At 31.8% G+C, this 12,729-nt stretch overlaps 1 protein-coding gene across 1 annotated transcript in view; it reads left to right on the forward strand.

The window, feature by feature from the left end:
- The window catches only part of Atrnl1 (attractin like 1), a 746,572-nt gene that overhangs the window by 251,097 nt on the left and 482,746 nt on the right, over positions 1 to 12,729 (forward strand). The window lies entirely within an intron of this gene.

Raw genomic sequence — 12,729 nt, forward strand, 5'->3', positions numbered from 1 at the left:
TTTGAGTTAATATATATTATAAGTGATGAGTTGAAGTTCTTTTCACTCAATTTATGCATCTAAATGTTTAAGCATGCTCAAGTCAATTTGTTTAAAGACTGTCCCGAGGTATTCTTGGATTGCCTGTGCATCTTTGTAGGACATCAGCTGTTTGTATATGTGTAGATCTCTTTCTGGGCGCTATTATATTACATGGATAAATCTACTTTTTATACTAACAGCACTTTTAGTGTAGATTTTTGTTTGTTTGTCCGGTACCAGGGATTGAACCCACTGGCGCTTAACTGCTGAGCCATGTCCCTAGCTTTTTATTTTTTATTTTGAGACAGAGTCTCACTTAGTTGCTTAGAGCCTTGCTAAATTGCTGATGTTGGCTTTGAACTTGCCATCCCTTGCCACAGCTTCCCAAGTGCTGGGATTATAGGCTAATGTAGTTTTAAATAAGTAGTGAAATCAGATGCTATTTATCCCTCAACTCAACTTTCTTTTCTTTTCTTTCTTTAAGTACTGGGGGTTGAACCTAGGGATGCCTTAACATTGAGTTACATCCCCAGTCATTTATATGTTTTATTTTGAGAAAGGGTCATACTGACTTGCTGACAGTTTTGCCAGATTTGCTGAGACCAGGCTTGAATTAGAGATCCTCTTTTCTCAGCCTCCTGAGTTGCTGGGATTACAGGCATGTGCCACTGTACCTGCCTTGTTCTTATTTTTTCACATTTATTTGGGCTATTAAATTTCATTTGCATTTGCATATGAATTTTAGAGTCTGCTTGTCAGTTTTCACAAAAAACATGCTAGGATTTAGACTGGGATTGAGCTGAATTTATAGATGAATTTGAGGAGTTGATATTTTAACTGCAATGAGTTTTTGACTCACTATATGTATTTTATTTTTGTTAATTATTCTTTCAATTATCTCAGCAACTTTTCATAGTTTTCACTATATTTTAGGCTTTCCATTTTTTTTGTCAGATTTTCTCCTACATATTTTATATTTTGATGTTATAGCTAGTGGCATTTTAAACTATTTCTTTTCTGATTTTTTCTAGTATTTATAATTGATTTCATATCACATATTCAAATATGAGTTGCTAAACTCACACTTTAGTTCATATACCTTTTAAATAGATTCTATTAGAATTTCTGTAAACTAATAATGTCTTCTACATGTAGTGGCAGTGTGTTTCTTCCTTTCTTATTTGGATACTCTTGTCTGATGTAAGGTTTTTTTTTCTTTTTCCCCCAAATATTTTATTAGTTGTTGGTGGACCTTTTTTATTTATATATGACAGCAGAATGCATTACAATTTTTATTACATATATAGGGCACAATTTTTCATATCTCTGGTTGTATACAAAGTATATTCACACCATTTCATGTCTTCATACCTATACTTTGGATAATAATGATCATCACATTCCATCATCATTAATAACCCATGTCCCCCTCCCTTTCCCTCCAACCCCTCTGCCCTATCTAGAGTTAGTCTATTCCTCCCATGCTCCCCATCCCTACGCCACTATGAATCAGCCTCCTTATATCAAAGAAAACATTTGGCATTTGTTTTTTTGGGATTGGCGAACTTCACTTAGCATTCACTTATCTTCTCTACCGCCATCCATTTACCTGAAAATGCCATGATTTTATTCTCTTTTATTGCTGAGTAATATTCCATTGTGTATATATGCCACATTTATTTTTATGTAGTGTTAAGAATCGAACCCAGTGCCTCCTCACACATGCTAGGAAAATGCTCTACCAGTGAACCACAACCCCAGCCGTGATTAGGTTGTTTTTCAAGCTGACTTTTTCAGTTTGAAGAGATTCCCTTCTATTCCTACTTTGTGAACATTTTTATTGGAAATGTGTATTTGTTTAATTTAAATGACCATAGGAGTTTTTATTTTACTTTGTTAATATCTTGATTTTAGGTTTTAAATTAGTGAATGGCATTATATGTATACAATGCCTTTTTTGGTCCATGTACACGTTGATGAACATTGTGATTATTTCTATGCTTTGACTATTAATAAAAATGCCATTATAAACATGCATATGTTCTTCAGTGGACCTATGTTTTTTTTTTCTTTCAGTAGTTTTCTAGGAGTATAATTGATAGATGGTATGGTAAATGTTTTAAGAAGCTGCTGATTGTACATCCTGTAGGTACTGTTTTTCATTTACACTAACAATTTACGTATGTTTCAGTTTTTGTACATCCTCATCAATGCTTACTATTGTCTGTTTTTATTCATACTTTAGAGTATGTTAATTAGTACCTTGTAGTTTTAATTTTCTTTTCTATAATGACTAATACTATTGAACTCAATTTCATGTGTTTGTACCTTGAACATGGTCTGTTAGATGTATACCTATTTCTCAACATTTGTTGTTTGAATTGTATCTTTTAAAATTGTATTTTTTAAATTTTTGTTTTATATGAGCATATACAATTAATTTTAGTTTCTTGATCTTATAGTCTTCTGTTTTGATGAACACTTTTAAATTCTTTTTATGTATTATTAGGGCATTATAATTATATATAGTAGTGGGGTTCATTTGGATATAATCTTATGTGCATGAAATACAATTGCTCCATTTTAGTCCCCAGTACTTCCTCTTTTCCTCCTTCCTAACAACTGTTCCCCTTATTTTCTTCTCCTGGTCTTTCTTCTATTTATTTATGGTGTTTTAATTGGTGATTTATAGGTACACATAAAGGTGGAATTCACTATGGTATATTCATAAATGTACATAACATAATTTGGTCAATTTGATTCCACAGTTTCTTCCTTTTCCTGTCCTTCTTCCATCCCTCTTAGTCCCCTTTCTGTACTTCACTGATCTGCTTTCTGTTTTCATGGGATTTCTCTATTTTTATTTCCATACTTTTTCTAACTCTACCAGCTCTGTATATGAGAGAAAACATTAGACTTTTGACTTTCTGAGTCTAGTTTATTTCACTTAGCACATGTTCTCCATTTCTATCCATTTACCAGTTAGGGGCATAATTTTTTTTCTTTACAAGTGAGTAAAACTATATTTATATATACTGCATTTTCTTTATTCATTAATCTTTGACAGGCACCTGGGCTGGTTCTGTAGCTTGGGTATTATAAATTGCATAAATATTGATGTTCCTGTATCACCATAGATGTTGATTTTAGCTCTTTTGGATAAATTCCTATGAATGGAATACCTGGGTCATATAGTGGTTTAATTCCTAGTCCTTTGAGGAATCTCCATATGCTTTCCAAAGTGGTTGTACTCATTTGCGGCCACTCCAGCAATGTATAAGAATACCATTTTTCTCATACCTTTGCCAGCCATTAGTGTTATTTGTATTCTTTTTCTTTTTGGTACCAGGGATTGAACTTGGGCACTCAACCACTGAGGCACATCCCCAGCCCCATTTTGTATTTTATTTAGAGACAGGATCTCACTGAGTTGTTTAGTGCTTCATAGTTGCTGAGGGTGGCTTGAATTTGTGATCCTTCTGTTCCTCCTTTCTTGGTCTCCAGAGGTGCTTAGATGATGTCATCCCTTTCCTCCTTGCCCCCTGCCCCCTGCCAGGTTTTATTTGTATTCTTGATGATTATTATTCTAACAGAAATGAGATGATATCTTAGTACAGCTTTGATTTACATTTCCTTGACTGCTAGGATAATGAACATTTCCTCACATATTTTTCAGCTATTTGTGTTTTTTCTTTTGCAAAATTTCTGTTTAGTTTTTTCTTTTTTGCCCATTTATTGGTTGAGTTACTTAGGGTTTTGTTGTTAAGTTTTTTTGAGTTCTTTATATTTTATGGATAATAATCCCCTATCAGAGAGGTGGTTATTCTGTAGACTGTTTTCATGCTCTTATTTCCTTGCTGTGCAGAAGCTTTTAAATTTATGACATAATACTTCTTGATTCTTGGTTTTATTTCTTGCCCTCTAGGGATCTTATTAAGAAAGTCAGTGCCTGGGCCAATATGTTAGAATGTTGATCCTGCATTTTCTTCTACCGGTTGCAAAGTTTATAGCCTAATTCCTTTGGTCCACTTTGAGTTGACTTTGGCTCAGGTGAAAGCTAAGAATCTAGTTTATCATTTTACATATGGATATCCAGTTTTCCTAGCACCTGTTAAAAGGGGTATCTTTTTTCCAACATATGTTTTTGGCACCTTTATTGAGTATCAGTTGACTGTATCTTGGTGGGTTTGTCTCTGCATCTTCTTTTTATTCATTGGTTTTCGTGTCGGTTTTGATAACAATATCATGCTGTTTTTGTTACTATAGCTCTGTTGTATATTTTTCGATCAGGTGTTGTAGTGCATCCAGTTTAATTTTTCTTACTCAGATTGCTTTGAATATTCTGAGTCTTTTATTCCTTAAAATGAATTTTAGGACTGTTTTTTCATAGTTCTGTGAAGAATGTCATTGGTATTTTTGATGGGAATTGCACTGAATCCGTATATTGTTTTTACAAGTTTGGCCATTTTGACATCAGTTCTGCCTATTTGACAACATGGGAGTTCTTTCTGTCTTCTAGGTTTTCTCCAATTTCCTTCTTCAGTGTTTAGTAGTTTTCATTGTAGAGGTCTTTTATTTCCTGGTTAAATTTTTCCCCCAAATATTTTCTTTCTTTTTTTTTTTTTGTAGGCTACTATGAATAGAATAGTTTTCCTGTGTTCTTTCTCAGTAGACTCAATATTGGTGTATGGAAAGCTATTGCCTTCTGTATGTTGACCTTATATTCTGATCCTGCTATTTTGCTGAATTTATCAATTCTAGAAGTCTTTTGGTGGGGTTTTTATTGTCTTCTACATTTAGGATCATGCCACCAGAAAACAGCAATAAATTGACTTTTTCTTTCCTTGTTAATATTCCTTGAATTTTCTTCTAACACCTGAACAATCTGGCTAGGGTTTCAAGAACTATATTATATAGGAGTGGTAAGAATGAACATCCTGTCTTGTTGATTTTAGAGGAAGTGCTTTCAGTTTTTCTCCATTCAGTATGATATTGTCCTTGGATTTGCATCTTTATAATGTTGTGTTAAGTTTCATTTTTTTATAAAACATTTTTTTAGTTGCAGATGGACACAATATCTTTTATCTATCTATCTATCTATCGATCTATCTATCGATCTATCTATCTACTTACTTACTTATTTATTTTTATGTGATGCTGAGCTCAAACCCAGTGCCTCACATATGTGAGGCAAGCACTCTACTGTTGAGCTATAACCCCAGCCTCAGTTTCTTCAGTTTTAACATGAATGGGTATAGGATTTTGTCAAAAGCCTTTTCTGGATCTATTGAGATGATCATGTGATTTTTGTTCTTAATTTTATTTATGTGATGAATGGTTTTTGAACAAGCTGTGCATCCCTATGATGAAATCCCCTTGGTCTTTGTATACTGTCTTCTTAATGTATTTTTTAAAACAGTTTAATTAAGGATTTTTGCATTCTGTGTTCATTCTTATTCTGTAGTTTTCTTTCTTTGATGTATCTTTGTTTTGCTATCAAGGTGATACTGACTTTGTATAATGAATTTGGGAGCATTCTCTCTGTATTTCATGGAATAACTTGAGGAAGAGTTGATTCTTTGAAAACATAAACAAGACTGATGATTCTTAGCCAATCTTATCAAAGAGAGATATGACCCAAATCAACAAAAATCAAGACAAAAAAAAGGGAGGTGAGGATAAAACTATATGCATTTCTGAAATCCAGAGGATCATTAGAATCTATTTTGGAAATTTATACTTCAAAAAATTGGAACATATAGAACATATTGACAAATTTCTAGATATATATGAACTGCCCAAATTGAACTAAGAGGATATAGAAAATCTAAAGAGATACATATCGAAGTGAGAATCAATGAGATACTTAACTACTTTCATTTGCACTAATTATTTGAATTTCAATTAATGTTCAGTACTTCAAGCACACCTGAGTTCAAATTAGTACCCTTCAGGTAGTAGCTACATGTGGCTAGTGCCTACCTTATTGGCTAGGTCCTCTCTTGGTTGTACACCACTCCCTTTTATGAATGTGGAAGGAATAGTCATGAGGCACTAGATGGCAGTGTTGTCATTTGTTATAAGGCCTCTGAAACTTATGAAGTTTTGAAAGGGAAAGTGCAGTGATTCTTATGATAGTGTTAATGGAATCTATCAAAATTTAAGATGCAGGTCTATACTATAACTTAAAGTAGTTGAGTGCAATGTGGTTTAACTTAATTGAAAGTAATACAGTAGCAATTATACCCTATGTATCATTGGAGTAGTTTTTCAATGTTACTTTGAAACCCCAAATAGAATATATTAGAAAGCTGTCATGCTTCATTTAGAAAAAGAAAGTTTCTAGCAAAGATAATTTGTTTGGCTCATTCATATTTCTAAAAGGGAGTAGAGATACTATACTCAGTTGTTCTTGAGAAATATAAAAATACTATCATAAAATTGTATTTTTTAAAATCTGAAACATTTTTTTTTCAATTATAGGAACAACTTTAATTGTTGTTTTAATGCATTCAACAATTCAATGTGTCTAACTTTAGCACACAAAATGAGAGACTGAAATGTGAAAATGTTGTATGGGTGATATACTTCAGAGAACAGAATTAGAGCACAGAAAGTCACTTTATGCAAGCATCTACTTTATACCAGTTTCATTTACTCTTCAAGTATATGTAATGTCCAAACTACTAATGGCAGTACTTTCTTAATGTTTTCAAGTTATCTGACAAACTTGGTTTAGTTTACCTTTTACCCTTTGATAAATGACTATTGTTTTGAATTTCTTTTACTGTTATTTAGAATTCTGGATGGGTTTTCTTTGTAATACTCTACTACCAATTTTGAAAGGAATTTAATTAATACATTTATGTTTATATTAAGTGCTCATCTCTGCCCCTTATCACATATAAGTTAGTGTATCTTACTAAAAATCCAAAGAGTTTATCCATTCATCTCACTGTAATTCCTTTAGCTGTTATTGTTTGTCTTATAAATAACTGAAGGAAGTTATTTATAAGCATATTATTTATTGGATTTGATATTTTTCTTTTGTTTGGTAAATGAGACATAATATTTCTAAGAACATATTAGAACGCTGTCATGCTCATTCATATTTCTAAAAGAGAGTAGAAGTTGTATACTAAATTATTCTTGGAAAATATAAAGATGCTAGTCATAAAATGGTCTTTTTAAAAAAAATCTGAAATTCTTCTCAATTATAGTAACAACTTTAATTGTTGTTTTAATACATCCTAACAATTCAATGTATATAACTTTAGCACACAAAATGAGAGACTGACTAATAAGCCAATTATTACAGCTGAAAATTAAAAAACATATGTCAATCTCAATTACTTAAAATCTATCTCATCCAAAATAATGAAAGCAATTAACACTTCAGTTAATTCTTATATTTAGTGAAATTATACTGGTTTTTGTTCCATATCTGGATAAAACAATTTTCATATCTCAAACTAACTTATTTTGTTAGTGAATTTTTAATCTCTGAATATAAAGTGCTTTCAAATAGGATATGGTTGGTCCCTCTGCAAATAGGTTTGATGTAACCCTAATGTACATAGAGATTCAAAACTTTTATATTTAACATATTGAAGATGTGCTCTGACAAACATTATCCTACAAAGTGTAAATGATTTCTGCTTTCTGTCATGGAATGACATAAGAAGACCCTCACCAGATTCTGGTCCTGGATCTTGGACTCCCTAGCCTCTGGAACTGTGAGCCCCAAATTTTCATTATAAATATCCCGATCTGTGGTATTTTATTATAGCACCACAAAACAGACTATGTGACATGATTTTATTTTTATAAGTGCCTTTCTTAATCTGTATGTGTATGGTTTTTTTTCTCCTTTGTTAACCAGGGATTGAACCCAGAGGTACTTAACCATTGAGCCACAACCCAGACCTATTTGTTTATTTATTTATCTATTTTATTTAGAGACAGGGTCTTGCTGAACTGGTTGGCATCTCCATAAAGTTGCTGAGACTGATCTCCAACTTGTGATCCTCCTGCCTCAGCCTTCTGTGTTGTTGGGATTATAGGCATGCACCACTGTGCCTACTAATCTGCTTACTCTTAAACATACCAACTTTATCTTAATTGTGGATTTTACATTTATTATTTTTCTCCCTCCATTACTGTATCCCCAGCTATTATTCCAGTCCTACCAAAAAAGACCTCCTACAGATATTACAAATAATTTGTTTTCATCTTAACACTTACATTGTAGAAAGTTATCTTCCTTTTTTTTTTATTGAATCTAGATTTTTCAATGAAATTTTACTAAAATGAAATTCTGTGAACCCAGGACTTTGTCTTGGTGGGTTCCTGCACTTAGAAGTGTATGTGGCTTATAGCAAAGCTTACAGTAACTATTGAATGGCAGCATACTCATATAAACTATTCATAAATAAATGGATACACATGGACGTTAGCTGTATGTGCAGGAATTTTTATTGATGGTATTGCTTAACAAAAATATTTGCAGATCATGTGATAGGTTAAGGTGTATTAAGAATTGTAATGCAAAAAATTATGAATGTAATGCACTCCACTATTGTCATGTATGTAAGAAATAATTAAAAAATAAATAAATTTGTTATGGACATAAGGTAGGATTATTACATCACTGAACAATTTTAAAGATCAGTCATTTACTTAAAGAAAAAAGTGAGTTTCAAGCTTTGGTGTTTTTGTTTGTTTTTAGTTGGCTAATGGAACATTTGATTAAGGTAAAAATTTAAACAAATGTCATTTGTTACTGAAAAATGAAAGTTTAGCTATTTTGAGATACTATAAATGAATGTGGCTTCTGAATAGGTCATAATACATTAAGTGTAATTAATATCATATTAATTAATAATTAATATCTCTTAATTAATATCATTAATGTAAAGGCATTTGTGATAATTGTTCATCCTCTTTTACTGATCGATGAACGAAGACCCAGTGAGTTTTAAGTGTGTAGTATGTACCCAATATCATGTAATCATTTACATTTAGAGTTAGGATAACAATTTCATGCTTTTTCTATGATAATATATCTAACAAATGTTGAACTCATAAATTTTTCACAGAAGTTGTTACTTTTGGAATTATCCTTAGTGTTCCAAGTCCAACAGAAATTCTTAATAATTATAAACAAAGGAGATGCTCTTCGGCAAACAAGGATGAATTAGCATTTATTGAATATTTATTACATGAAAAATAATTTATTACTTAAGTTAATAGTCACAAAGGTGATGGTATATTTTTCACCTTAATTTATTTTCTGAAGTTGACCATTTGCAGAGAGTGTCAAATATCGGAATTTACTTTTGTTTATTCATCCTATTTTTATTCACTAATTCCTTTGTTAGACTTCAGGGATATCACAATGAACAAATGGGTTCTGCTGCATTGAAACTTGTAGGCTACTAAGGAAAACAGACACTAAACTATTACAGTAAACTATTACATAGTTACCTAGTTATGATCATTATAATAACTCTGAAAGAGAATTATAGATGTTTTGGGAATGTATTACAAGAGGGTCTGACCTAATTTGTGGGACAGGAAGTGGGTGAGGTCAGAGAATGATAGAGCTTTGATGTAAAGAGTAGTTGAGGAAATGTAGTGGTGTGAGAATAGGATGGAATAGGATCAGAGGGGGCAGCATGAGCAAAATTTGTAGTTAGAGCATGGGATGTTTGAATTGCTAAAAGAAAGCCAGTAACACTGATGCACTGAGCAAAGAAGTCAAGAGATGAGGCTTATGAGATCTGTAGGACAATTATAATGTGGTGTTCCATAAGACATAAGATTTGCTCTCCATCATAAAGAGATGGGAAAAGCCATCATAAGGTATTAAGAGAAGAGTAAAATATTAAATTTTATTTTTTAAACAATTCATCTGCTTGTAGTTTATAAAATAGCTTAGGGGGGGCCTGGGTGGTGGCTTATACCTGTAACCCAGCAGTTCAGGAGGTTCAGACAAGGGGATCACAAGTTCAAAGCCAGCCTCAGCAACTTAGCAAGGCCCTGAACAACTTAGTTGAGATCCTTATTCAAAATAAATCATAAAACGGGCTGGGGATGTGGCTCAGTGGTTAAGTTGTCCCTATGTTCAATTCATGGTACCAAAAAGAGAAAAAAAAATAGGTTGGTGGTACAAAATAGCATGAAAGAGACCATTTTTATTTCATATTCAGAGGTATTACTATGACACATGGAAATTATGAATATACTTGAATTTTTTATATTCATATATGTTTTATCATGTACTAAAGAATTATTTAAATGCTTATAAGAATGCTACTATTTAAGACAAAATTGGAATCTTGATACTGTTGTCAAAGTCTATATATATCCTTTTCAGACTCCTCAAGCATGGCCAACTTCTATATGATCTTGAAAAAATACATATCTATAAATACATATCTATAAATGAATACATATATGAGACTGTGATGTTGGATCTTTGTGGATTCATCCAGAACAAAATATCATGAATAAATAGTAAAATAATCTTTATTGAATGCCTTTATTTTATGAGATAGTCTCCTCTAAGCCAAATATACACTCACCTAATTGCATTTGATCCACAGAGCTACCTGGTGAGATTGGCAGTTTTATCCCCGTTTTTACCTTTGAGTTTCACTGAGGTTAATTAACTTGCACACAAGAGCATAGTTGATATTTGGGGATTACAAATAAGATCTCCTTAAATGATATGGATAATGTAAATTAAAAGTGAAAAGCAACATTATTTGAAACATAAACATGGTGAAAAAGCATAATAGACCAGTTTCTTTCTAAAAAATTCAAATGTAAAATTTCTCAAACAAATCAAAATTTATGTATATGAATTCTGGTTTCCAAATGAGCTGAAATGAGCAGTGTAATTGATATAGCCTACACAAATCAAGATTATTTTTATTACCTGCCATGTCTAACTTCTTGGATCAGATATATAGATATTTTCAGTATATATCCTGATTATTTTTATTATTGGACACTTTTTTATTAAAAATACATCATTTTATGAAGCTTTTGTTGAAAGAGTAAACATCAAGTATTTAATGCTTTGTACTCATTATCCCAAATATATAATGTCTTTAGGAAATGTCTTCCTATTTAATGTTTTCTTCCAAATATCTTTTTCTCTATGTTAAGTTTTTAGTTCTCATGCTCTAATTGATAAGTAGTTTGGTAGAGTGTCCCTCTTCAAATGTTTTTATAGGTTAACAACCTTTTCATTTGATATTTTATTTGCTTAAACTTCTTTTATCATGCAGTATGTTTTATTCATCAGCTTAACTTTGTATATAATTTGTTCTTTATTCTTATTAGTAAAAAGGCGCCACTAGTCCCTTTCTGACTCAAGAGTCATAAAAGCACCTGCCTTTGGAACTTAGCCTGGATGATCTAGCATGTGAGAGGAGGATGAGAGACTGATTATCTCATATGTGTCTGTTAAATAAGTGAGTTAAAAATGAAATATGCCATTCTTGGAAAAAAATATAATGAACTGCATCTAATTATTTAACATGTAAATATACATTATGTGAAAAACATATTAAAGATCAAGAATCAAAAGGAAACAGCTCTCTGAAATGGCCTTTTAAGTTTCTTTTCCTTTTTATGGGCCCAGTTATGGAAGTAAGGCATATTTATTCTAGAAAAAGAGAGAAACGACAAATTAAAATCACGAATAATTCTACTCAGAGAAATATTGTTCCTTACATTGTATTACATGTTTTCCTAATTGTTTTCTATGTACTATTATTTGGGGGTAGCCTGAATTATGTATTCTCAAAGATGTCCTCATTTTAATGCTCCAGAACCTTTGATACATATTTACCATAACTATAAAAGAGATTTTGCAGATTTTATTAAGGATTTTGAGATGGGAATTTACCCTGGATTATCCTTGTGGCCCAAGTGTACTTAAGGAAAGGGGACAGAGAGAGACTTGACTTCAGCAGTAGGAGATGTGGTGATGGAAGCAACAGATGGGGAGATGTGATATAATCATTAGGAAAAGACAGCTTGTACTACATATTGGTTGTTATTACCTGAAAGGAATATTAATGTATTTACCAAATTATGATATTTTAATCTATCATTTGTTCTAGACTTATTAACTGTAAGGAAGAGGTATCCCTTTCCAATGTATTTGTTTGTTCGCTTATTATTTAAATTAGTATAGATACATGGGTCTCTTTTATTTTATAGTAATATAGTAAATGTCTATAAATATATATGTAAATATATAATATGTATAAATAAATATACAAATAATATATATAAATAAAAATATATAAATATAGTAATGATTATAATTCATAGTAATATGATTAATTTGTAATTCAGAATGTTCCATATTTGGCTGTTGAGAGCTCTCAAATTGACTCCCTTGTCCTTTTGATATGACGCTATCATTTTCTGAGAATATCTTTATTTTTTGGAACTACAGAATATTTTAGACCTCCCTTGTACTTCCCCTGTCCCAACTCTGTAATAGGCCATTTTCCCAAGAACCCACGATTTCTTATATTGAAGATGGTATTTAGAAATCAAAACCCGGAAGCCAAGTGTGCTTGTTGGTTCTGGGGTATTATTATTTCTTTAGTTTTTAAAAATAAATTCTTATTTGTTAAATTCAATCACCAGATATCATCATCATCTCCCCCTCCCCTTCCCCCT

This window comes from Callospermophilus lateralis, chromosome 15 (genome assembly GCF_048772815.1).
Source record: "Callospermophilus lateralis isolate mCalLat2 chromosome 15, mCalLat2.hap1, whole genome shotgun sequence".
NCBI lineage: Eukaryota > Metazoa > Chordata > Mammalia > Rodentia > Sciuridae > Callospermophilus > Callospermophilus lateralis.